The sequence below is a fragment of the Vidua chalybeata genome, chromosome 3, assembly GCF_026979565.1.
Source record: "Vidua chalybeata isolate OUT-0048 chromosome 3, bVidCha1 merged haplotype, whole genome shotgun sequence".
Taxonomy (NCBI): domain Eukaryota; kingdom Metazoa; phylum Chordata; class Aves; order Passeriformes; family Viduidae; genus Vidua; species Vidua chalybeata.
In genome coordinates, this window is record NC_071532.1 from 101,792,007 (window position 1) to 101,819,462 (window position 27,456).

The 27,456-nt window shown below is 38.6% G+C and overlaps 1 protein-coding gene across 3 annotated transcripts in view; it reads right to left on the reverse strand.

Moving 5' to 3' along the window:
- The window catches only part of CYRIA (CYFIP related Rac1 interactor A), a 55,722-nt gene that overhangs the window by 22,602 nt on the left and 5,664 nt on the right, over window positions 1–27,456 (reverse strand). For all 3 annotated transcript variants that reach the window (XM_053938814.1, XM_053938809.1, XM_053938812.1), the window contains exons 2-3: window positions 17,336–17,386; window positions 15,475–15,543 (exon numbers count right to left, since the gene is read on the reverse strand). The gene's annotated coding sequence lies outside the window, so the exon portion shown is untranslated. The remainder of the gene's footprint in view (window positions 1–15,474; window positions 15,544–17,335; window positions 17,387–27,456) is intronic.

Here is a 27,456-nt window from a genome sequence, read left to right on the forward strand (position 1 = left end):
AAACTTGAGCTTTGAACAAAATATCACATGCTGGTTTTCCAACAAATAATTGTGTTCCTAAAATTCCACTGATTTAGTTTCAACATTCTAGAGGTATTACCTTGTATGGGAAAATAAATTCCTTCGACCCCACTAAAGTAATCAGTTTATTTCTGAATTGTGATGTATAAAATACTATCCCCCCCCAAAAAATCAGAACTCAACCCTACAAATCTGCCATGGATTTTACATACATATACTGAAAGTATACTGAAATACATTTATTATATACTTAAATCCAGTTTTGAAAATATAATAAGTGTTCCCAAACTGGGTATTACTAACTGAACACTGAATATCATGTTATTCAGCACTTCTTTAAAATTTTGGTTTACACACTGTTTTAAGCAACTACACAACTCTGTGGAGTTTTGCACCACTTTCAAGTAACAGCAACAGTACCATACAAATTGCTAGAGAAGTACTGATTGATTTCTTCTCTTACAGGACTAATTTAATCAGTACCAATTCAACACCATCAGCAGCACTGCATTACACTGAAGATGAAACAGACAGACAAAGCTTTAAAACTTTGTGTTAGTGAAAAAGGACACATTCACCAGCTCAAGCCTTTGCAGCTTATCAGTGCTCCTTTGCCAAATAATATTTTCTAAATCTGTCTGCTCACATAAACATAGTCTGAAAGGCTTTTGTCAAAATGAGCTGTATCAGCAAATACCTACTGCTTAACCTCATTTAGATCATCCTAACGAAAGCAGGGCTTGTGCATGTTTTCATGAGCAGCTCCACTGTGAGTTTCAGGAGAAAGGCTCTCAAGCTCAGGAGTGGCAATGGATGATTCAGAACGATAACTTCTAGTGGCACACCTAAGTGGGTAGAGACAGGAGGCATCCAGTCCACAGTTTGAGGGAAATGTACTAAGCATATCAGCATCATTAAACCACTGGAACTGACCTTACTGCATGAATAATTAATCGTGCTTGCAAAAATATACCAGCATCTGAACAAACTCAAGATCTCTCAGATCAAAAGCATGATTCCAAATCACTTTGATACTCACTCATACAGTTTGTTGAAGTGCTTGTGTGGATATTCTCAGTTCAGTCAGAGAGAAAATGAGGAAGACTTCTACCAGGCTGAGCCTTTCTCTTTTTCTCTCTGACTGAACTGAGAATATTCACATGCTTGTAAGGAAACAGCAGAAGTGCAAGATTCAAAAAATTATCTTGGGGAAATTGGCTGCTCACGTCCTGGACAGGTACACAGTGTAAAAAACTGTGTACTTGTGGTGGTGAATGAAGTCAGATCCAAATGGTAGCTGGCACCAGTGGTGTTCCCCAGGGCTCAGTACTGGGGCCAGTCCAGTTAATATATTTACCAGGGATCTGGATAAGGGGATTTGTAGTCGTGAGGCCACACCTCAAGTGCTATGTCCAGCTCTGAGCCCCTTGCTACAAGAAAGGCATTGAGGTGCTAGAGCATGTCCAGAGAAGGGCCATGGAGCTGGGGAAGGGTCTAGGGCACAAGTCTGATGAGGAGCAGCTGAGGGAACTGGGGATGTTTAGCCTGTAGAAAAGGAGGCTCAGGGGAGACCTTAACATTCTGAACAACCACCTGAAAGGAGGCTGTACCCAGGTGGGGTTTGGTCTCTTCTCCCAGACAACTGGCATTAGGATATGAGGACATGGCCTTGAGCTGCACCAGTGGAGGCTCAGGTTGGATACCAGAAAGGATTTCTTCATGGAAAGAGTGGTTAAACACAGGAACAAACTGGCCAGGGAGGTGGTGGAGTCACCACTCTAAACGTGCTCAAGAAACAAGTGGACATGGCACTTGGCTCTAGTTGGCATGACGGTGTTCAATCAGAGGTTGGACTGAGTAAACTTGGAGCTGTTTTCCAACCTCAATGATTCTGTGATCGATTGCACTCTCAGTCAGTTCACAGACGACATCAAGCTGGGCAGGAGTGTTGCCCTGTTGGAGGGCAGGAAGGTTCTGCAGGGGATTTGGACAAGCTGGACTGATGCTGATGGCAATGGTATGAGGCCAAGTCCTGAGTCCTGCCCTTGGGTCACAACAACCCCTGCAGTGCTACAGGTCGGGGGAACAGTGGCTGGAAAGCGACCAAGAGGAAAGCGACCTGGAGGGTGCTGGTCAGCAGCAGCTGAACATGAGCCAGGGCCCAGAGTGGCCAGCAGGACCAGCAAAGTGGTAACGAGCAATAAGACAAGAGGAAATGGCCACAAGTTGCACCAGGGAGGTTTAGATTGGATATTAGGAAAAATTTCTTTTCTGAGAGGGCACAAGCACTGGCACAAGTTGCCTGGGGAAGTGGGTGAGTCAGCATCTCTGGAGGTATTTAAAAGACTTGTAGATGTCATGCTTAGGGACATGGTGGATTTGGCAGGATCAGGTCAACATCTGGACTCAATGAACTCAGAGATCTTTTTCAACCTAAATGATTCTATGTTTCTATTACTTCTTCCCATCAAATTCCGCAGTAGGTTTCTTTTTAATAATCTCTTCAATTTTCTTATAGTTGAGAATATTTGCATGGATATAGTATTGTTACTATCTTCAGTTGTTTTACTGCTAAGTGTTTATTTAAATTTTATAAACAGCAGTTGCATTGATGAAAAAAATACAACACCTGATATTTATTAGTCTCTGTTGTACAAATACTGTTAGTCTTCAAAAATGGTATTACTTCTCTATGGACTTCATTCTAAAAATAAGTTTAGAAAGGTCTAGTTATACTAAGAAAAACATTAAAATAGCATACATTTGTGTTGAGGTGATAATTATACAAAACCTCCAAAGATATTTGATAATGAAGTATGTACTGTATTCTCTAGAAAGGCATAGATAAGACAAAAACATAACCAAACTCTTTTCAGAAGGCAAGCCATATTCATTTTCCAGGAAAAAGAAATTATCCTTAATGCTGGCCTCTAAACACTGGATTTATAAGGTTTTCATAACACAAACAACATACATAAAGAGCACCAAGTGGCAAACTGTACACAAGCAAAGAAAAATCAGTGCCACACATTCCTTAGGCACGTGAAGTGTAAACAGACAAAAACAAATTCCAATAAAACTCAAAGCCAGAAAATAGATATAAAGAAGAGAAATGCAGAATAAGAGAAGAAAGTTGCTCAAGGTGAAAGTAACTCAAGATAAAAGAATCATTCCCTCTTTGAACAACCATTTTATTAAAATTCCTAGTTAAAGAACACTTCCAGCCAAGAGCTTTTGCTGTTAACTGATATGCAGATTGCAGGACACAATTAAAACCTACAAAAAAGTGATGCAAGTCAAAGGGAATTAATAAATGGGTTGTAATGACAAATATGTTTTTCAGTAATCAAAAATGTTTAAAGAGTTGGCCAACATTAGTACCTGTAGCCCCAAGGATTACAGAGCTTGGCTTGCGGTTTCTCTAAAATTAAAAGGTAAAAAAGAAAAAATTACCTTAGATGAACCTAAAACTTATCCAGCAGGGGGATTTTTCTATATGCCAACCCTCACACCTGAATTTACTTTGAACAGAACTCCTGTATATTTTCAGAGTATATAATGTCAGAGCAGCCATCATGAAAGAATGAAAACCAGGCATCCAAAATATCTGGATTTTGATTCATAGGTCATAATAAAAAACAAAACAAAACACAAACCAGACAAACAAAAAAACACCAACAAAAATGTAGAATGGAATCCAATTAAGCAATTAGAGTAAAATTACATTTGAATTTAAGAAAGTACTGCTGCACTTTGATCCTTTTGCCTGAGCATAGAGTAACTAGAGCAACCTAGTCTGAACATGGCGTTGCCTGCACAGATGCTTTACACAAAGCAGGGACTCAATTTCTCTGTACACAACAAATGGAGCCTCTATTAATTTTCACAGCAGGGAGACACCTTTAGAAGATACAGGACAGGTTTGGCTAGTTTGAGTGTTTCTTCCTTCAAAACCACTCTATTTTGTTCCAAGTGGAGTTTGACTTAGTTCCTCCAAAATCTTGTAAGAGAGCCACACTACCATCTTCCTCTTAAGAGTTTTCTTGTCCTCATCATCTCCCACCAAATTCATAGTGGGAAAAGAAATAAGCCATCTCAGAACTCACTCAGTTTTGGAAATCTAATGATTTGAACATTTGAGAAGGTATCTGGTTTCAATATTTGTGAATATAATGAGTGAAAAATCTATGCTAGATCAGGTAAGAATCAGAATCAGAAACACGACTTTTGGGTGAAAATTCAGAGACAGAAAAAAAAAACGTTCCTAGTCCTTTCTGCCTGTAAATGACTGCTGATCATTCAGTCTTCTGACTATGCAACACAGAGTATTTTTATTATACACACAGAAAATCCAATGCAAGTTTCTGAAAGACAAGATGAAAATCATTGTATTCTAGTTCTCTGGGCAACCATGGTAAAAACTTTCCTCAGAGTGGATTTTATTTCAGTTATTTCTTGTGCCAGTTGATAACAGGAGTAAGTCTTTGCACGCTAGCTTTCTTCTCTATTTTTCTTCTCATTTTAATACATAAATGCCGAAACAGCACATCTAATCTCAGTAAGTCAAACGTAAATCCAACAGGGACTGGATTTCTTGGTGCATGCTTCCTAGTGATCTGCTCGGAATGTGTCAGTATGTAGGATATAATGCATTTTGCCATTTTGTATTTATGGTTTGGAGGGTAATAATTTATAAAATATGCATCAGAGCAGTCTTTACAAGTATGGTTTCCTGGGAAAGGGGAAAGAAGTTAAAGAACATCTTAAAATAATAAAAGGACAATTAATTCAATCAAAGATATTGACATTAGTGGAATTAAGACAACTATGGCTGGCAATAGTTACCAATAGCTCAAGATTTGAGGAATTAAAGATGAGATGTGGATCTTTCTAGGGATTTGCTGCTTTTAGTTAAAAAATTTGTCATAGTGGTCCTATTTAATATTTCATTACAAGCATAAGAAAACTTGCTGATCTATTACAAGGCTTCTGACAGAAATAGCAAGAGTTCCACTAGAAAAAAAATCAAAACCCACTTTAAATAAACTGGAGGATAATGTATACTTTTAAAATGTATTCAAAATTTCAGAAGAAAGTAATAGAAAAGCTTCTGTGTCTGGGTGAGGGAAAAAAAAGAAACAACAGGTAACATCCCAAACCAGCAAGTTGAGAGACCACATAACCCAGGGAAGTGATTAAGAAGGTTCTGCTGAAGTATGGAGGCACACAAGTAACAGAATGGGGCAAGAAGCTTCAGGAGGATTAATTAACCATGCATCTCTACAGGTTTCTGGACTAATAAATGTCATTTTGAGAGGCTATTATTGACTTTATGGTAATTATGGGGAGAATTAACTGAATATAAGCATGGAAACAAGAGAAATTAGAAATAAAGGAGGTTACTAAACAAGGAGAAAACAGCAAATTAAACTGATTTCACAAAAGCAGTTTCAGTGCTCTCAGGTACCTAGAAAAGGTACCTTGGAAAGTTGGATTGGAAAGTCTCTTGGAAAGTTGATTTAAGGGATAAGGGAGTACAGGAAACTTAGCAGAAAAGAAAACACACAACAGGTTATTCTGATGGAGAAGAGAGAAAAAATGGAGCCTCAGAAATCGATACACCTGCATAAGCATAGGGCAGAATTGAAGAAATATACAGAGGGAGCTTTGACAAAGTACTAGAGATGAGGAAAGAGAAAATGTCATTTACTACCATAAATTTGCTAGAACACTGAAAATCTGAAAAAGCAGCTGTCAGCAGTTTACTGGCAAAAAAAAAAAAAAAAAGATGGTATTTTAAAAGAGTATCTGTTGTATAGATCTGGTTTTGTTCAATACTTTTATTAGTGACAGGTAGAGAAAAAGAAAATACCCTTTTAAAATATGCACTAAGCTAAAAGGGAATTAAAATATTCTGGAAAATAGTATCATAATTCAAAATATTTTAATAAACTGGAGATATTATCCAGAAGGCATTCCATGCATACAAATGTAAATTATTCCACTCAACGATAAAACCAAATCAATCCCACAGAGGTGGATAGACTGGTAAGCAGAAAGACTGAGGAAGAAATATTTAATCATTATAGTGGACTATAAATTAAACATAAGGCAGGTTAGAAAGTTGCTAAACTCTGGAATTTTTCAATGACTGCTCTCACAGTCAAGTTAAGGGATGAGGAGTCTGAATAGTAAACAATAAAGGTTTTCTCCAAAACACTAGTCTAACCTTTAAGTATGCAGGAGTTACTGAAAAGTATAAATTTCAACAAACTCCTCCTTTTTTCTTAACTAATTCCGTGTAATTTTTTAATCCTTCTGATATTATTTTGTTAGTGCACATACTTTTAAATTAAAGACTCAATTCATTAAGGCAGAATGGGTGGGCGGCATTTTTCTGCAAAAGAGCCTGCCTTGAAAATTGTGTTAATAGACAAGCACATTAGTCCTCTTAATGATGCAAACACAAAGAGATTCTTAATTTTGCATCGTGCCTAATACTTTAAGAAGCACATTCCCTAGTAAACCTATTTTCAAATAATGTGTTTTACTTACACTGATTTGCAAGCAAGCCTTGTGCTTCAACATGAACTGCTAAAACCACTGTAACTTTTCTGGGTATATTAACAATTCTGTCATTTCCCTGAAATGACAAACAGGGAAGGACTACTATGGATGGTGTAGAATTAAAACCATCCTTTTAATTAAAAATTAGATTTCTTGTAAGTGTAAATGAAAATTGAAAGCATGTACTGACCCTGGCAGGCTCTGCAGTAATTAATTCCAATCACTCCTGGAAGCCATTCCTAGTATAGTAATGAAATTTGCACAATAACTTTTTATGAAGACAGTAAAATTGATGCACGGTAGTGACTTTATACACTACTCTCACTTTCCTGCATGCATGTGTGCATTGCTGACTGAGCAGTGCGGATGGCGGCCGGTGCCAGAGCCACTGATGCCCGCGGGTTCCGCACCCCGGGGGGCGCACGGGCCTGCAGAGGCTCCTCATCCACCACCATCATCCACGGCAAGCGGGGCGCGCGGACGGGACGGCGTGGGAGCGCCCCCTGCTGCCGCACGGCCGCCACCGCACCGCCCCGGGCTTTGGAACAGCTCCAGCGAGGCACATCAATCAATCCACAGCCCCTCCGGGCCATCCACAGCCGCTGTAGGCCACCCACAGCCCCTCCGGGCCATCCACAGCCCCTGTGGGCCATCCACAGCCCCTGAGGGCCATCCACAGCCCCTCCGGGCCATCCACAGCCCCTGCGGGCAATCCACAACCCCTGTGGGCCACCCACAGCCCCTCCGGGCCACTCACAGCCCCTGTGGGCCATCCACACCCCCTCCGGGCAATCCACAGCCCCTGTGGGCCATCTACAGCCCCTCCGGGCCATCCACAGCCCCTGTGGGCCATCCACAGCCCCTGTGGGCCATCCACAGCCCCTCCGGGCCATCCACAGCCCCTGCGGGCAATCCACAACCCCTGTGGGCCATCCACAGCCCCTGTGGGCAAGCCACAGCCCCTGTGGGCAACCTGCTCCCGGCACAGGGAAGTTCTTCCTCACATTTAGGTGGAACTTCCTGTGCATCATTTTCTGCCCATTGCCTCTTGTCCTCCTGCTGGGCACCAGCAAAGAGAGCCTGGTCCATCCTCTTGACACCCTCCCTTTTGCACACATTGATGGGGTCTACTCTCACTTTTCTCCTCTTCAGGCTAAACAGCCCCAGCTCCCTCAGCCTTTCCTTATAAATGAGGTGCAGCAGTTCCCTGACCGTCTCCATAGTTCACCTTTCCATTTAAATAAAGGCCATGGAGCCCTCACATCAGTTGAAATCAGCCCAACAGTTCCAACCTCCCTCTCCACGATCAGCCAGCAGTTCTGCACGAGCTCCAGGGCATGACCTTCTCTTCTACTCTTGCAGCTCAAACAAAACCCAAACTAATCCACACAATATTATAATAACCACATTTCAGAACTAATACCAGTATTAGAAACCAAATCATATTGCTTTCCCTTTCTCCCTGCTGAAACTCAAAATTTAGCTTAAAAGTAACTGTGACTGCATCTGAAATGATCAGAAGTATCATTTCCACTCAAAGATTGAGTGGAACACACATGGGGGCTGCTCAGGCTTAGCACAGTGAGATCCCGAGACTGGTGAGGGTTCTCAGCAGGGCATCCCTGCCTGGCATCTCCCATGTGCCACATCAGCTCTGGCACCAGTCTAATCTATACAGAAACATTGGATTTATTTACACTTTTTCAAGAAGTATGGATTAACATTATTTCTTTTGAATTCAAGAAGCAGCTTAGAAGCTGAGAATGAAGAAACGGTTTTGTAGTCTAACTAAAAAAGATACACAGGATGAGATCTCTAATTTTAAACTGCCAGTTATCTGCTACCAAAAACAGAGGGAAGCAGTCACATCCAAGACTTTCTTACTACCTTTGCTGCATCCCATTTCAAAGACATATCATGCCTTCTAGAGCTAGGAACTATACAAGATACACTATATTTAGTGTATACACTATATTTAGGTTTAGAGCAAAATTTTAAATTTTACTTTTGCATAACCCTGTTTCATTTTCACTTGTAACTAACTTGCCATCACACTTAGAGGTGACAGAAGTCACATCTAAAATAAATACATCCTTGAAAAGGCACCATCCATTAGTTTCTGAGATAATTTCAAATTCTAAATAAGTATTTAAATAGGAAATGTAAAAATATTTTAAAACTTTGTTGAAAAACTTAAATTTTGTAAAAGTTAAACATGCAGACATGCAAACACCCGCCATGTGCATGTACACAGGGGCTTGCAAATGAGCTTGCTTAACCAAGAACTCAGAACTAGCTGCTTATTACAGAAAAAAAAAAAAAAAGATAGATCCAGATTTCACCTGTAACAAAATCAAAAGATTAAACACATTGACTTAACCAAAGCTTTCTGTTTGGTGACTGAAAGCTGTCTATGGGCGGAAGGAATGCCTGGGTGACTTCAGCTGCATTAAGAAGAATAAGCTCAGGTTCCTCTTATGTCATGACTTAAGATGATGTGAGTTCTCTGGAGGATGGCAGAAGGCAAATAAAACCCTGCAATTATTCCTAATTTCATTGTAAACAAATGGAATATAAATTTTCTAAAAAATATTGTTACAACACCAAAAGTATTTGTATTCTCTTTCAATCTTCATCGTTTATTTAAGCAGCCTGTAATGCAGCACTAAAACATGTCTGCAAACTGAATTTTGGTTTATTTTCCTCTGAGCCAATGACTATTTTAGTTGCAAATTATTCAACTGATTTACTAATAAAAACAGCATAAGAAAAGCTTGAGAGATTAGGTAAAAAATACATAGTGATTAAAGATCATTAGGGTTGATGGAAAATAATGAAAATTTACTGAAGTAAAAAAAAAGTTCAAAGAGCAGAGTTCTATGGACTAAAAAGAAATTGAAAGACCTAAATCAATACACATTTCAAAAGTCAAAAAATCTTTTCCATAAAAAAAAAGCCTTTCAATTGCAAAAAGGATGATATTCTTTTTGTATAGACTAGGTTTTTTTTAAACAATAACATTAGAAAAAAATTATACAATATAGATTATATATGCATATATATATTGGTATCAGATAGAAAACGGAATTTTATACATTTACATTTTGTATCAAATACACCAAATTATTAATACTACCATCCAAACTACTTAGCAAGAAAAGAATCTTTATTACGAAAATATATTCAGGAAATAATAACTTTCAATGACAGTAGTAGAACAGGCATTTGGTGTCTATCTCACCTTTCAGATTTTCCAAAGGAGAATTACAGAATCACTGAATACTGGGAGTTGGGAAGGACCCACGAGGACCAGAGTCCTGCTCTCTATTTGAAGTGTGAAAAAGTCCAATTACAGCAGGGCCTATCCCTCTCCCATTCTGGATATATCAAACAAAAGGTACTCACTATTTTCTTCAAATCAGTTCTTGAACTATTAGCTTGTTCCCAGGTCAGTGTTTGCCCAGTCACCAATCAAATGGCTAAACCAAAGCATTGCCTAAACCACCAAAATTATCACCTCACTATCAATTAATATTTCATTAACTTAAAGAATCAGTGCAAAGTGACCAAGACTATTGTTTAATGTTTCAAATCAAATTAAATATGCAAACAAGATCCTTATTTTCCTCTAAGTTCAAAATTCTGTAATAAATAATTCCTACATTTTAATAAATTTAATAAAAAACTGAACTAGCTCTAATAAACTTCTTAAAATGCACCTGATAATTAAGTTTCTTGAAAACATGCTACAGTCAACATATTCTAGGCAGGAGGAAAACTCCAATATACAAATCAAGAGAGCTGTCTGGCACCTGATTTGGCTTTGGAACAGGCTGCAGTTAAGGCAGATATCCACTAAGTGGCATTAGCAACCCAAACACCTAATTTTGACAAAAAATAATCATAATACAGAACACTTTACCTCCCACAAACAAATCGATGGAAAACATTTCCTTTGAATGATTCATTTTATTCAATTTTGTCATAAGCTTTGGCATAATTCCAAACAACACTAGCAATTTCCTTTTCAGATCAAGACATTTGCAAATATTTAGCAGGATGGTCAGATTAAACATAAAACCATAATGACAAACATATTAAACAAAGCAACTAAAATATGGGCACAATGTGAGTTCAAATTAAGACACATAAAACTACAGCAAGATAAATACAGCAAAATAAGCAGTTGGGGTTTCAGAAGTGCTATAAATCAACAAGCCTGTTGTGAACTGCAAAAGTATAAAAGTCATACCAAACATTTACTTTACATAAACTTTCTAAAAAAAGATAATTCTAATAATTTTGATACACTTATGCTACCTGATTCTAGAGAGTATAAAAGATTATGACAACTGGGAAAGTAAGAAAACTACTACACTAATCATTTAAGGATTTGTTTTCAAAATATTAATTAAAGGTTAATAATTGTAAATATAGAGTTCTGAAAATTGTTTACTGCAAAAATGCCTTTAAGACCAACATAAGTACCACAGAAAAGTATTAGAACAGAATGCTAATTTAAAAATAGTTTTCCCCTATTCCTATTGTTTGTCCCTGGTCTTATCACTCTCAGTTTGTTCATACATAAACAGCTCATGAAAATAAAGGAGGTGAAAAAATCAGTATTACTGTATACAAGATTACAGAAAAATTAAATGAGCAAGTACTTCTGTCTCTCAGCCTCATCAAACCATATATTTTAAGCTTGTGAAATATCCTATATATGCACTCAAAATTCTCAGCATACTTCAATGCTACAAGGAGTAAGACATTCCTTTTCCTTTTTTTTTTTAAGTAGTTTTTTTCTCCTTGCTGGCCACAGAGGAATTGCATTAGGACATAGTCCTTCTTCCCTACATCCGCCTACCACAAACATTTGCTGCAAGTCAGCGACTCCAAAAACAAATTGTTTACAATTAACTCAAAAAGCCATTAAAAAATTGTTTCTTTGTTCCAGTTGGAAAGAGAGACAGCCAGATGTGTGGCTTGTTGATCTTGCTCTTTGCTGACCTCTGAGTGTAGGAAGAACTGCAGCTGAGGAAGGAAGTCAGCAAGTTGTGTTAATGAAGGTGAACATTGCAAAAAAAGGGCTTGCAATTTTTTTCATTAAAGAAAAATATATTTGGAAGACTTTTTTATTACAAGGCCTTTTTTTTTTCCACAGGTGAAAAATTAGAGGCTTTGTTTCAGAAGAACTAGCTGAGTTTGTGTATTTTGCTACTTCTGAAAAATTTTACTCTTAATTTCAAAAAACTTCATGAAGTTTCACTGAAGTGCCTGTAAATTAGCAGATACCTCATCATTAACAGCTGCTGGAAAACCATCATTCTTTGAGGATGTAAAACTCAGGAAGAGCCTTTTAATTTTAGGCTCTGAGTCACAGTCTAGCACTACAGACCAAAATATGGCATAAAGCTGAATTCCAGATTGAGAGTGTGCCCAGTTCTTGGGAAAACACATCTGGCAAACAATACAAGGCAACCTCTACAATCACCACAGAACTTTTCTTCACAGTTCTCCCTGAAACACATTTATGCATTGTATCTGTAAAATACCTGGCAATGAATTAACTAGAGGTCTGTGTGGAAAACTTCATTACGTGGTACTCCTCATAACCATACAGAACATGCCTGTACAAGATACTCTGTGAGATAAAAACAGTCCCAAAACCTGTACAGCAACAGGTGCGAAACATTATCAACTTGCTTATAAACTTTTAATTACCTTCTAAAAAGATGTTTGAAATGCATTCTGAAATTCTACGACCACAGTGTTCCTCATTTTATCAAGATACCTGAGATGTTAGTAAGTTATCATGGCCTAAGGTAAACTAAGGACACATTTGTGTGTGATGTACAAATTCGCTCCAGAGATTCAGCTTTAGATATTAATTCTGGCACTCAACATCAATCCTTAAGCAGTTAGTGAAGCCTACTTCAGACATCCAACTTAATTGTCTGGATTAGGCTAAATGTTTGATCTTGCTCTCCCTGCATTGCTAGCTTCATCTTAAACACTTCACACTACTTTTGTTGGAAAATGATGCCTAATTCTTGTGAAGCAGTTACTATTTTAAGAACATACTTACCATGTAAAGACCTGAATATAATCAGTTCATCTTCCAACTGTCTATTATGGCATTATTTAATTAAGAAATTTTCCAATGTATTCTTAGAAAACGGGAAATTGAAAATGAAAAACAGTTTACTCCCTTCCCACCCCATATTCTCCCGCTCCCAAGGTCATTTAAAAAACAACAGTAATAGATCACCATATACACAAAATGCTTCGGAAAACAGTTATACTATTATTTAATCCGATAGGGACAGTCAAACTCTAGAGAACTAAAGTAATAATTCATGTCACATTTTTTGAAAGTTGTAAGGGATACTGGCCATTTTAAAAACAGTCTACAAGATTCAATTTTCCTCTTTGCGCTGACAGAAATGAAAACCTTATCATGTAAAGTTCCCAGTACAGCTTAAACATCTCACACTTAAAAGCACAAAAAATTGCTTCTGCTGCATTAGTATTTAGAATTTAGTATTGGCTTTTCACTTTCATATTAAGATTTTATTTTCAGAAATTTTCCTTTTACACAAAAAAAAATCTTCATAAGTTTCTGCAGCTTATATTTGGTTAGTCTGAAAAAAATTAATGTTTAAGATCAGCAAAGTCATATTTGAGGGTTTAATTTTGAAAAAGTCTTAACTGTAAAAGGTCTAGCAGCCAACAGTTAGACTTCAAAAATATATCAGGTAAAAAGAAATTAATTAATTTTCTTAACAGGTGTAATTTCTACCAGTTTATTATTTTCTACCAATGAACTTAATAAAAACAGTGAACCATGCTATAGTATTATTAACTTTATATGGAATAAATATTTAATAGTCCATAATTTAACAAATCTTTATTTCCTCATTTCACCCCCTTTTTTTTCTTCTCCATTTCCTATTTCTTCTGTCACATCAAGAATATTAATCTCCACTCCTACCATTTTTTTTTTAATTTTTCCTTTTCATTCTACTTGTCCTAAGATCTCCCTTCAACTCATCTCAGTCCCAGCCACTGGAGTGGATAAGTCCATGCTGGACACCTGGTCTTGAGAGTCTCTCCTCTCTGGCTCAGGATCATCCTGGGCCATTAGTCTTAGTTGAAATGCTACTATAAAATTTAATAGGTATGTCACGTACATAATTCCTATTTCAACTCCCATATGACTGTAACAAAACAGAAGGTTGGAAGCTCTTTTAATGGTGAAAGTAAAACCTAAAAATTAAATATGCAAAATAGCTTTGCTGGTTGTGTATACAGTCCTTTTAAGTTCACATCAGTAGTTTAAAACACAGAGAATAATTTTCTACCCTGCAGAAATTGTCAAAGCTCTGATTGCAGTCTATGATCTTAAGTCTCTCCTGCCACCCCTCCCATCCACTTCCTCCCTTGGACCTGGGTTTGTTGACCCATCCAATGAAATGAAACAGGAATATTGCTGTCTTTCAGCTACATTGGTTCCACGTCCTTTGTGACATTAAAGTGATGAATCTCTACACCTTCCTCCACTACAGGTGGCTTTATTTCTTTTGCACAAACTTCCACATGATCAGCAAACACCTTTATTTTGACAGACTGTCCTGACTCCACCTGGATACTGATAGAAACCCAGTCAGGCTGCTGCTGTGTTGGGCTTGTTTTCACCTGCAAATGGAAGTTTTCATGGTCTTTTGCCCACAGCACCACTTGTTGGACGCCTCTCACAGCAAGCTGAATTAATCACAGCATTCACTGTTACTAAAGCAGGGTTAACTTAAAGAATCTTTCCATAGGCAATGGCTTCTATCTCTCTGAGCACCCACTGGGTCAAAGCTACCATCTTGCACAGCCTTACTACTGACAGTACAGTTAAGTTACTATTGCCTTTCAGATTTTAGGTGGTACATGCTGCAAGTGCTCCAGGTCAAATATCCTGTCTGCTTCACACTTCCCAGCAATCCAGGAAGGGCTGGCAAACAGCACAGTTTGGGTCACAACCAGAATCGATGCCCGTGACTCTCAGCCCTGCAGCCCCAGTGCAATTCTGACCACAACTCGGTTGCATGTGAAGTGTGACAGAGATGTCCCTCTGGTCCCTATAATCTTTGTAGAAAACACAAGAAGCCAGACTGCCACAACCTCTAGTATGTCACAAAGAAGTAGCTTGTTTCCAATGACAAATTTTCTTTTAATTACATCTACAGATTAAAACCTTCTAGTTCATCTCTATCACCCTCTGCTTCCCCCTCAGCTATTGAAGTTTGCAGCTGTTCACAACCTCTTCATGGTCCTTCTCATGTATCAAACCTTTCGTTGGAGCAGAGAGAAATAAGAAGTTTAAAGCCAATAAAACTATTTGGTGCTGCAGGTACCGGCACTGATTCCCTTGTGTTGATACCAGTACTTGTGTGAATCTGCAGTGAGCTGATGCAGAGGTCTAAACTGACAGAAGAGTAATCCTCAGGGATGCCTTTGCAATCCCACAGATTTTCAACAGCAAATTCCCTAAACCACCACATCCTGCTGAGTGAAGGTGTTGATGCAAGAGAAGGGGCAGACAGTACTCAGCTAACCCCTCTAGATGGCAATGAGCTAATAGAACAATTATATACCTGATCACAAAATAAAGTCCATATACTGACCATACAGAGTGGCTGGTGTGGTTTCTCTCAGGGAATATAGACATTTAGGACACACGAACTATTAGCACTTAAAATCTCAAGTAACATTGGACTCATTCAACAAACAAACACTGCATAAAGCGAAGTCCTGCACAGTGCACTCTTTAGCCTTCTCACAATTCACATATAAAAGGAAGAGGGTACTTAATACAAACACACAGTTATGTCTTACCTAGAAATAAAGTGGTTCCAATTCACATTCAAAATTCCAAAGAGGTGATGCTAAACATTCAATGTCCGCCTGTCATGAAAAACATTCAAGATTACACTTGGGGTTGGCTTTGCTCTTCCCTATCTCAATTTTGCAATAAAACTTTCTAGTTTAAAAAAGACATTTCCATGAGAAATAGAAGTTGTTCTATTGAAAGCGAGATTTGTAACATCCAAAAATTTTTGTAGTCATACCATTAAAAAATGCAGCTGGGTTGAAATGATCAGGTATTCAAACTAAATTTTATCCCCTATAATTCTGCTGAAAAGATTCAGCAGATAACTAGGACTTTATAACGAGCTGTTCCCAAGACTGGTACAGCCAAAGGAAAATAATGTGCACTGTTAATGGTATGCATTATATTAAGAATTTAAAAATATAATAATGAAATAATGGAAGTGGAATACATTTCCAAAACATTTAGCTATTTAGTATAAAGGCTATATTTATTTAAAACAGTATTTATGTTGAAAAAAGTCCAGTTAAAGCAGTTCTAAGTTCAGAAATTAATTTTCCAATCTTTTGAAACGACTGAAATAAATAATGTAATTTAAATGCCCAATAGTGATCATTTCATTTTCCAAGTGTTGGAGCAGGGGCCGTCACTAGGAAAACAAGGGGACCAGGTCCTTCATAAGGTTCTATACAGAGAGCTATTATAATGTTACTTTTTCAACTCTCTAAATAAAATAACTTATGAGAGATGCAAGTTTGCTCCCAGAATAAAGGTGAAAGTAACAAGGAAAATAAAGCCACTACAGAAAAGCTTGGAAGTGAACTTCAATTTCAACCATAACCTCAATAATGGTAATATAGCTCCACAAACACTTTTCCCAAATATTCAGTTTCACTATCCTCACAGCCACAGAGGTCAAACCATCCAGTTCATAAAACAGCTTAATTCAGCTTCATTAGGTTTTGGCTTTGTTTGTGTTTCTGCAGCTATATTTATAAATATGTGACTAAAAACTGGGTTTAATCTAATTATGGACTTTTATTCATTTAACTTCAAAACAGTAACCTTGATTGCTGCCCAAAGAAGAATTATCTCTTGAAACTTGTGCGGTGCAGTGCAGATTGGGGCTTTTTTTCCTAAAAATACGTTCCTAACTGCATATTGTAACAATTCATTATAAAGTCAGATTAAATTATATCAAAATGTAACACTAATTTCCCAAGTAGAACACCCACACAGGGACCTAATTAGGAATAGCTCCTCTATGTAAACAAATCTTTGAACCAATTAGTACCTGGTCAAGTCAGGGAACTCCCTCTCTCTAGGGGAAGAACAATTTTTTTTTTAGCATTGATTTATTTTGCTGCTGGCTGCAAATTCTCTCCAGTTCTGTAGCAATGCATGGTATTTGCAACTTATATTTCACACACTTTGATGGGAACTCAGTCAAAATTTGGGAAAAGATATTGTAGGAGAAGACCCATAAAAATCACAGAACCAGGACTTCAAACGGGATGTGAACAAATCCTGCTCTCTGCCTAAGCCAATTCTGTCCCCAGGGTTTAGACAGACCAGAACAATAACAGTGAAATGACCCAAAACAGTGGAGTAAATGAAAAAAGTACATGGGAAGAAGAATTCTCAGTTGTTGTTCTATAATAAGAAAAGCAAACAAATAAAAACCTCAAGGCGAGAATATTATGCCCAGATAGCATTCTGAAAGCATCAGTGAGGTGCAACAATAAAACTGCATAAAAGATGGTATTCAATGAGGGCTGAGTGTTCATTTCATTTATCATTGATGATGTTCAAATCTGCTCCACAGCTGTTCTGTGCAAGTCTGAAAGTACCAAAGTTGACTCTTACCTTGTTGAAGATGATCCAGAGCCTTCCCAATACTTAAACAGAGGCTGCAATCTGTGGATTTTAAAATTAATTTAAAAGGATCGTTAATAATGAAACTGTTTAATGAGTAAAAATCAGAAAAGTTACTTAAATGACTTCAATAGAGAATAACTTCCCTTCTTTCAAAAGCAAAGAGTACTCTGCAAGGTGTCTTCTACTGTGCATTACTCTCAGAGCCAAAGGTCAATTAATCTCATACTAGCACACAGCAGGGTAGTGAATGTCTCCTTTCCTCTTGACCCAACAACAACAAAAATCATAGGTCTGAAATACTCTGGAATTCCAGCATTAATTACATTTATATAGGAAAAACTAAATTTTGGAAAGAAAACCCCAGCAACTATCAAGGAGAACCTCCTGTTCACCTGAATTATAAAACCACAAAACCTTTGCAACTTATAAAGAATAGCTGTCCCTCAACACTCAAGCTGTCCCTCACAACTCAAGTAGTAGCTAGGATTGAACTAGATTTTTAATCAAATACAACATTCTGGAAGTCTGCTTTTTAATCTTTTAAAAATGGTCTCAGATATCTAAATTTCGTTCCGTATAAAACAAAATGGAACACAAAACCAAATGGGATATAAAAACAATGTCAGTGTAATTTGCAGGGTTAATGTGATTAGCAGGTATGAAATGAGCATTAAAAAAAGACTACAAACAAATGCCAAAAAGCCTTTACTGTCTGTGAGCAGTAACTGCATGGAATGGGCTGCAAGGCAAGTTCACTGAGGTATCACATTTGGATTGAGAGAGATGCCATTGAGTGAGAAAGCCAATGCCATGGGCTGGAAGGAGGATAAAGCACTCTGAAAAGTTTAGTTTCCAGTTTGGTATCTTTAAAATATTCTTTTAAAAATGGAGATAAACATCCCATGATTGGAATCAGTTTTTCATAGGAAAGCTGAGGGAAGGAAGGGGAACAACACTTTAATGAGTTCCGAAAATAACTAAGTATCAAGACTCTTTCTTACAACATTGTGACTTAACCACAGGGTGAAGAAACTTATATATGAGCAACTGCTCTTGTTCTTGAGAGAATTTGCAAGTCAGAAAGAAAGTCATCATTTCTTAAACACCAGCCTGACAAAAATGGACTGAAATAAATAAGGCACTCTGAGACTCTAGTAAAATGCTGCTCTAATGGAAGGATATTAACAAGGAGGCAAACCATCATATATTAACACAGAAAAGAAAATTCTCTTTTCCTATTTTGGGAAGCTACAGCAAGTCAATTTATCTCTAGTTAAAGTGCATTTATACAATGAAACACGGGAGTCAGTTCTGTTGCCTTAGTGTAGTAGTCTGGGGGACCTGCTGGGATTAAAGCTTATTATCCTCCCAGGGATTTGAGCAGTCATAGTTCACAACCAATTTGACTTAAGGAAAAACACAGCTGCTATTTTGAAAGTTTCCTGCTGTGTAAGAAATAATTAAGGCTGTACGATCAGTATTCAACAAAGCATAAATAGCAGAGATGCTAAATTAATTCTATTTGGAAATAAGGAGTTAAGTGAAACTGCATTACAGAATGGACTACATAATGTTCAAAGGCAAAAGAGGAGAGTTAAATGAGAGGAAATGTGTATCAGAGGCCAAACTCTCTATTCTAATTATGCAACCACAACATTATTTAATGTTTTAGAAGTCCTTTACTCAAGAAGTAGAAAGTACAAGTTCCAAATTGAAGCGATGAGTTTTATTCTGATTTAAAATACAAAACCAAAAAAGGAGCAGCAGCTGAACACAATTTTCAATGTAAAAACAGAAAAAAGCACAAGACTCATGGAAACCTTTACTACCAACCTGGTACTATTTAAATCTTGCACAGAAAAATGCAAGATATGGCAATGGCAATACCAGTAATTCAGGGCAGTTCATCCTTAGAGCATCCTGACCTGAGCTTTGATTCTCTCCCCACACAACCCTCAAAGCACAAACTGCACTGGGAATTCCCAGCCCAGGAATGGCACTGTCTGTGTGGGGACTGGGAAGTCAGTTTCTGATCACTGGACCTCAGCCAGGTGGAGGAACACATGACAAGGTTACCAAGAAGCCTATGCCATCCCAACAGCTACTCCTCATGTCCTGTAGAAGCGAGGTGGTGTGAGACAGATGGCTGTGCTCCACAGACTAGAGTCAACCCCTGAGCTGTCTGTTGGACCAGACACTGTTAAGTCATTAGGATGCTAATAGCTTTAACACTGCTTAAAGAAAAAAACACCCACACACAAAACTTCACACCCTACAGTTTTTGCTAAATGTAAGGTTAGACTTGCACATCCTAGACAGGAGGCAAACAGACAATTAGAAGAGGGCTGAGACATCTGCTGAAGACAGGGATTCCCCAGGGAAAAGCTAAGGATCATGACAACTCAGGTTTGCACCAGCATTGCTCCTTTAGCTAACAGAAAGCAAAGCTTAGGTCAGGGATAAGTTTTACTCTACTGCCAGGATACACATCCTCTGGACATTGTAGATGCCATCTGTTTAATACTCAGGTATTAATTTTGATTTAAAATGCCAGGCCATAATTCTTCAAATATATATTTTTTAAACAAGTGCTTTCAAAATGGCTGATTATACTTGCATATTCTCTGGGGCTTGTCTTATAAAAGAAATATGAAACTCAATTATTCCATGATTTTAAGTTGCTCTGACTCATTTTTCCAGCTTCCCAGATAGCTTCTCACTTCCAGGCTTGAAAGAATTTTTGTTCTACCTTCCTAAGCACACACTGACAATGCTGCCACTGCCTCCCCAAAGAAGCTGCTGAATCTCAGCTTCCTGGAAAGCAGGATCTGTGGCCACATATATGTCAAAAAATAAAACAGCCCAGGGCACACAGCCACATTCTGGGCTTGGAACCGGCAAACATATTACAGCTTGTAGCTGGACAACTAAAATCCTATTCCTCCATACAGCCCAGCCAGATCCAAACAGACTTTTGGAAACAGTCCATCGTCTCTCCCAACCCCAGAACTATGCCTGGGCATTATCTGGGAGAGTGTTAGTTTGCATAGAACAAAACTGTGTCATGAGCAGGACTAAAAATGTAACAGTAAAGTCACATGCCATACCCACTCCTTATTTAGTTCCTACTATGAACATGCATCACAAATACAGTACCCAGTTGCTTCTGGAGAACATTTTTAGAAGTTAATTCCATAACCAGCCAAATGAGTTTCAGAATTAAGAGATCACCCTTGCCTAGGTGGCTGTTGCTTTCAAATCAGGGGAACAGAACCACATAATCATGTAACATCTGAGCATTTGTGTTTCCATGAGTATCATATGCAGCATATGGGAAAATTTGCACTCTCTAGATTTTGGACCTTTTCAATGTATTCAGATAGACTGAATATGAGCATCTGATTTCTTAATTTTGGCAAGCCTAGACAGCTGCCAGTACAACATTAGCCCTGACTGTCAGCTGGTATAAAATGGGCATAGCTCTATCAACTGCATTCCAATGCACAGCTGAGATCCTGCTTCTCCAAACTTCACCCACGTTAAGAGTGATGGGCAAGGAAGAAATTCATCTTACAAGATCAGCATTTTAGGAACAAATCTGTGGGTTAATTTCAATAATTCACGAAGTTATATATGTCTTCACAAATTGGTTTTTTTTGGTCCAAGTCAGAATTCCCAAATTAATTACTTTTAAAAAATTCATGCAAACCTGAATTGAAAACATTTACCCTTATTTTGCATGAAAAGGAACACAAGCAAGAAGTTGTTGTAAAGACAAGAGAGGCACATAAAACTTTACAAAGGAAAATACAACTACCATGGTGCAAATATGGATGTAAATATTGTACTTGGCAAGAATTACTGTGTGTAAAACTTTTATATATGTGATTATGCAGTGTCATAGGGGACTGAAAAATCTTTCTGACAATACAAAAACATACAACCCTTTCACAACTGCTGACCCACATATCATCATCTTCACTGCCAACTCCTCACCCTGGAGTCTTAAGTGTAATGGCACTGTGTATTGGGTTTCCATGTCCAGGTTTTGGTAGTGGGGCGGGGAGTGAAGGGGAACAGGATGATACAACTTGCCACTGGCCAAGGCAGACCCCATCAGTGATGATGCAACACCTCTGGGATAACTGAGTTGAGAAGGGGGAAAAAAACTGATGCAGAAGAGCAGCTGAAGAGAAAGTGAGAGCATGAGCACAACAGCCCTGCAGACCCAAGGCCAGTGCAGAAGGAGGGGCAGGAGGTGCTCCAGGTGCTGGAGCAGAGATTGTCCTGCAAGCCCCTGGTGCAGCCCATGGTGAGGCAGCTGTGCCCCTAGAGCCCATGAAGGACCATGGGGGAGCAGAGATCCACCTGCAGCCCATGGAGGACCCCACAGTGGAGCTGTGGGTGCCTGAAGGAGGCTGTGACCCTGTGGGAAGCCCACCCTGGAACAGGCTCCTGGCAGGACCTGTGGCCCTGTGGAGAGAGGAGCCCACACTGGAGGAGCTTTGCTGGCAGCACCTGTGACCCCATGGGGGACCCAGGCTGGAACAGCCTGGTCCTGAGGGACTGCATCCCTTGGGAGGGTTCACATTGGAGCACTTCATGAAAAACTGCAGGCCATGGGAAGGACTCACATTAGAAAAGTTTATGAAGAACTGTCTCCTGTGGGAGGGGCCCCATGTTGGAAAAGAGAAAGAATGTCAGGAGGAAAGAGTGGCAGAGGTGGGCTAAACTGACTGCAACCTCCATTCTCCTCCTTTTCTCATTTCTGAGGGAAAGAAGTAGAAAAATTGACAGTGAAGTTGAGCACAGGAAGAAGAGTGGGGTGGGAAGAAGGTGTTTTAAGACTTGGGTTTGTTTCTCATTATCCTATTCTGATATGATTGGTAATGAGTTAAACTAATTTCCCCAGGTGGAGTCTGTTTTGCCCATGACAGTCACTGATGAGGGATCTCTTATCTCAAGGCACAAGCTTTTCATTGTTTTCTGCTCCCTACCAGCTGAGGAGGGCAGTGACATAGCAGCTTTGGTGGACACCTGCCATCCAACCAGGGTCAACCCATGTCAATATTGACAAAACTGCTTATTACTCTGTAAAATCTTGAGCACCCATTTATAACTGCTGCAATACCAGCTGCCAATCTGGTCCAGTGAGTCCACCTAATAATCTACCTAATAACCATCTGCTCCAACCTAATAGTCCCAGATGAACTCCCACACTCTGATTTACCCATGAATACTTTAACTGTAGTGCCTTGAACTACTATCTCTTCCAAAGAGATGGAAAGATGACAAATATATCTCAACAATGACATCAACACTCAACTAAAGACCATCACTCCAATAAACCATAAAACTGTCAGATCTTTCAAGAAAAACAACCAGAAGTCTACAACACAATAAAAACCCACCCACATATGTGAAGTAACAAATTTATTAAATCCCAGTGATGATAACACTGCAGGCATGAGACAGACATCTGTTTTTCATAGATCTTGGCCTACATCCTAGCTCTGATATAAAAAAACAAAAAAAAAAAAACACCCAAAAACCAACAGCTAGAGAAAAAACAAACTTACTTTAGATCCAAAATTAGTATGGTCCTTTTGTTCACTCCCCAAGATAACTACAGTGATACTAGAAGAGGGTGATGCTAAGAAATGTAGGAAATGACTGTTCATTACTAAGATCATAATTTTCTCCAGCTCCCTTTTGACTCTTTGACAAAATGCTTCACTTCGTATTAAAGTAAATGTTTGGGTTGAAGATCTCCATTTCTCATAGCTGTCACAGCAAAAAGTCTGGTTTGCACACACATTTTGCTGTGATTTCTAAAACTTCTTGTGTTGGACTGGACAAGAAGAGAGACAGCTGTATGCCCCCATGTCAAATCACTTCACAGCATCAGTAAATAAAGGGAACAGCAAGGCTGACTAAACCCAAGCTGATCAATACTGTGAATCATCGACTCAGAGATGGCTTTGAACACACACAGAGGACTTTAGCTGGCAACATGGTTGGGAGTTGACCATCCTGGTGCTTGCTGTGCACTCTGATGCAGAATCAGGAGCCCATCAAACACCATCTAGTAACCCATGCCAGAAACTGGGTGGAACTCATTTAGAGCTGCTAATTGCCTTGGCTCTGTGGAGAAACTGTGACCCTCATCAGTGTGAGGACTGTGCTTTTTGTCAGAATATGTCAAAGGAAGTCAGGCAACTCTTGCTTTATTGTAAAGGAGAGTCACCGAGAGACTGCAGAGTAAGATATCTCAATCTCAAAAAGATGTATTTGTGAAAAGGTACAGAGTTGTCCAGATTTGATCTCTGAGCAAATCTTCAGAGAATCACCCAATTAGTCTGCTTTCTGGAAAAACTGGAGATGAAGCTTTTTAACAGTGAGAAATTAGGCAATGAATTCAGGCATGCCTACCTACAGTCACTGGCACAAGGCGGGAGAATACCACATACAGTCATTCCTTAACAACCAGCAGGAAAGTGTGTGCAGGTTTGGAGGACAGCCTCATCCGCAAGAACTGAAGTTATCTCCTTCCAAACTCATTTATATCCCTTCCCTTCAGAATCTCTCATCCATACAGAAAGAAAAAAAAAAAAAAGTTATTATAAGAATTAAATGTCTGACTGCAATGTCAGTTGAAGGAAATACTACCACATACTTTGCTAGGAACACCACATTAAACACAGAAAGCAGAATGTTTTGTATCATGTACAAGAAACAAAGCTACCTGAATAACTTCCCCCCCCCCACCCCCTCCCTCTGGCCCCAACCTCATCTTGTGATTCTCTCTAAAGAGAGTCATATGGCAGCACTTTTCTCCTTTTATGGGCAAAAAAAAAGGATAACGGAAGTCAGCAGCTGAGCGGGACTGCAGTGCCACATGAATTAAGCAGCTCAGAGCTGTGCTGCTCCTCTCGCATCCCTACCTCAGTGCACTATGGATAGGTACTCTCAGAGAGGGACACTATGAATCAACTTCCACTTAATGCATATATAATTACATGTCACTGAATGTTTCACACTGAACTCATCACCACAGCATGTATTGAAAACCAAAGGATAGAAGGCATGTAATATATTTGCATTTGCTTATCTACCATCTCCTTCCTTTGTGTGAATGTCCTGTCAATAGCAGGCAAACCTCTTCTTTGGGAAACAGCTGTAGTGATAGTATGACACTGAGCAGCAATTAAAATTATAGTACTTTCTGCTGCAAGAATTTCCATGTGTTCCATGCTGCCCCAGTGCCTACCACCCACACCCACATTGGTCCTTTTCACCAGCAGCTCTACAAGATGCAATTGGGTAAAGTTATTAATAGTCCAGTTTAGCAAATTTGGTGCTTTTTTTGAGAGAGAGAACTGTGTAAATTTCATTAGCTCAATGTAGGGAAAGGTAAATGACATACAAAATTCCCTATGTATCAAGAATAAAAGCCTTATTGTTATTTTATCAATGGAAAGAAAGGAATCATTGTTTCTGCCTCAATAACTTAGACAATATGAGGACTCACATCCAAAAACAGCTACAGTATTGAGAAATTATATAGAAATCCACCTCCTCTCCATGAACAGGTGATGGGATCAAGAACTTGTAAGTACTCCCATCTCCCACCCAAGCACAGGCAGCAGGATCCATCAGCCAGAGAACCACAGTGTGCACATGGCCACAGGCAGAACACCTGCTGTGGGTCTTGGAACATACCTGTCAGCCTTACAGGTACCACCACTGAGTCAGAGCCACCCTGCTTTCCTCCAGCTTTTTATGCATGCTCATTCTGAGTTATATTTGACAATTACAACTTAATTTGACTACTAGAACTTGACTACTTTGTTTGGAAGTGATGCTGAAAACAACTGAGTTCAATTACATGAGTTAGGCTTGCTGGGTCACAGCCCACACATTTCAAAGCTAAAATGTAGATAAGCATTTCCAGGGTCAGAGGCCCTGGCCCTGTCCTTAAAACTTTTTTGGATTTGTTTATTTTTTTTTTTTTTGGTTTTGTTTTTTTTGGGTTTTTTTTGGTTTTTTTTAAGGAAGGAAGCAGTCTCTCTGGTTATCAGATCATTATCAGGTCAGATCAGATGATCAGATGGCCAAAACAACAGAGTTCAGTAAGGAATTTAAAATACTCCCATCATTTTTTGAAATCTAGCACTGCTCTTGCACAAAACGTGGAATTTGTTAAATATATGTATAAAAGTATATTTCTTATTGTTAAAGATTAATTACTTACTCCTTAGAAGCTTTCAAGTGTTATTACAGTGTATTTAATTCTCTATTGACAAATGTTATTTCTTTATAAACATGAACTATTTCTTTAAGAAGTAGTATTTAAAATCTGTAGGTGTCCCTTTGCCTTATGAATAAATTAGAAGACACTGAATAACAGCAACCGACAAAGTACAAATACTTTATTACAATTGTGGTGACTCAGACTGTCAGGATTTGGCAGCCCACAGTGTTCCTCAGCAGCAGAACAAAAGGGGATTTTTTTGGGCAGTTTTACTTCTAGTTCAGTAAAGGACAACATGATACTGTCTGTGCCTTAATGAATCAAAACCTCTGTAAAACAAAGGCATAAGTAGTCAGATCCCAATCATCTTCTGTCTCACAGTATAAAACCGGACAAACATTTTACCTATACATCTAGGTCCTCTAATATGTGCGCTCTCTCCTTGTCTTTCAGGGAAAAAATAAAATAAATAAAAGCAGGAAGATTATCTAGCTATAGAAATACAAATCAGTTCTACAGGCAACACAGTCCCAAAATACTTCAAGATCAGGAAATATTTTCTGGTTTCCTGTTGAATACAAGAAACATTGATAAAAAAATTCTAAGGGGATTTTTTAACACCTTCACTAACAAAAAAAAATACCCCCCAAAGACCTAAGTACTGCACTATAATAACACAATCTCTAATGTATTCAGAGCATAAAACACATTTTTAGGGAGACTCGTTTTCCAGCACCCCCATCATGATCTGATCTGGAACAGCAAAGCCATCCCTGCAGGAATTGCTATTACAGAGCCCTGCTGCAGCACAGCCTTGGGAGAGGGTGAAGGAAGCATTCCAATCAGTCCTGCAGGGCTTTTATGCTTTAATAATAAAACAAAATATGGTAAAGAGTTACAAAATATCAGAACCCATTTCCTCTGCCACCATCAAGTCTTAGGGAGAGGATTACAGACTTATTTCCAGAAGCTTCTAAAGATGCCAAGGTCCATCATGAAATCTGTATTTGAAGAAGTCACCAACTGCCTACAGATGATCCTTGAAGCAAAATACTGCAATTACAGAGCAATACAGTACAGGCAGTCAGACTGTGTATGTGTGGGTGGGACAAAGTACAACTGAGACAAAATTAGACTATTCCTGGAAATAAAACATAACAAATGTAATAATCTAGCCTTCTCAAATCTAAACAGATCTCAACAGCTCTGAGAAATGTTATCAAATTTTCCCCTTGCCATTGCTTCCCTCCCCAGTTCCCACAGTATTATAGCAATCCCCTCTGAAAAATTAGGACCAACAGATCAACCATACCAAATAAATTTTACTATATGTCTCCCATAGAGGCTATTTAAATACAATTTTGCAATCAATTTACTGGAGAGAGAATCATACGGATCAGTTAGTTACCATAGAGAATTTTCCTTCTCCTCCAAAACCAATTCTGGTCTGTAAGTGGCACCATCACTCAGCATTTTGATAACAGCTGAAAAAACAGTAATGAATTTTTGCCCCACAGCTCCACACCATTATTAACATGCTCGAGAGAAACCAGAAGATGAGCTTTGTACCCTCTTCCCAGAAAGCCATTAATTCAAGCTAACCTTCCAGATTTTATCTGGATCTATAATGATCAAGCTAGGTATTAAATACACTCACAATAAAGAAAATAAAACAGAAAGCAGGTTTGCTCTGAAATATCTTTGAAAAACATGAAAACAACCCTTTCCTCCTACTTCTCAGAATAACCACATACAACTTAGGCAACAATAGTCTTAGGACCTACTGGGCTCAGTTCAGTTGCAGAGGCAAGTAACACTGAGCTGTTTTGAAATATCCCAATACGTGCTCCCTGCC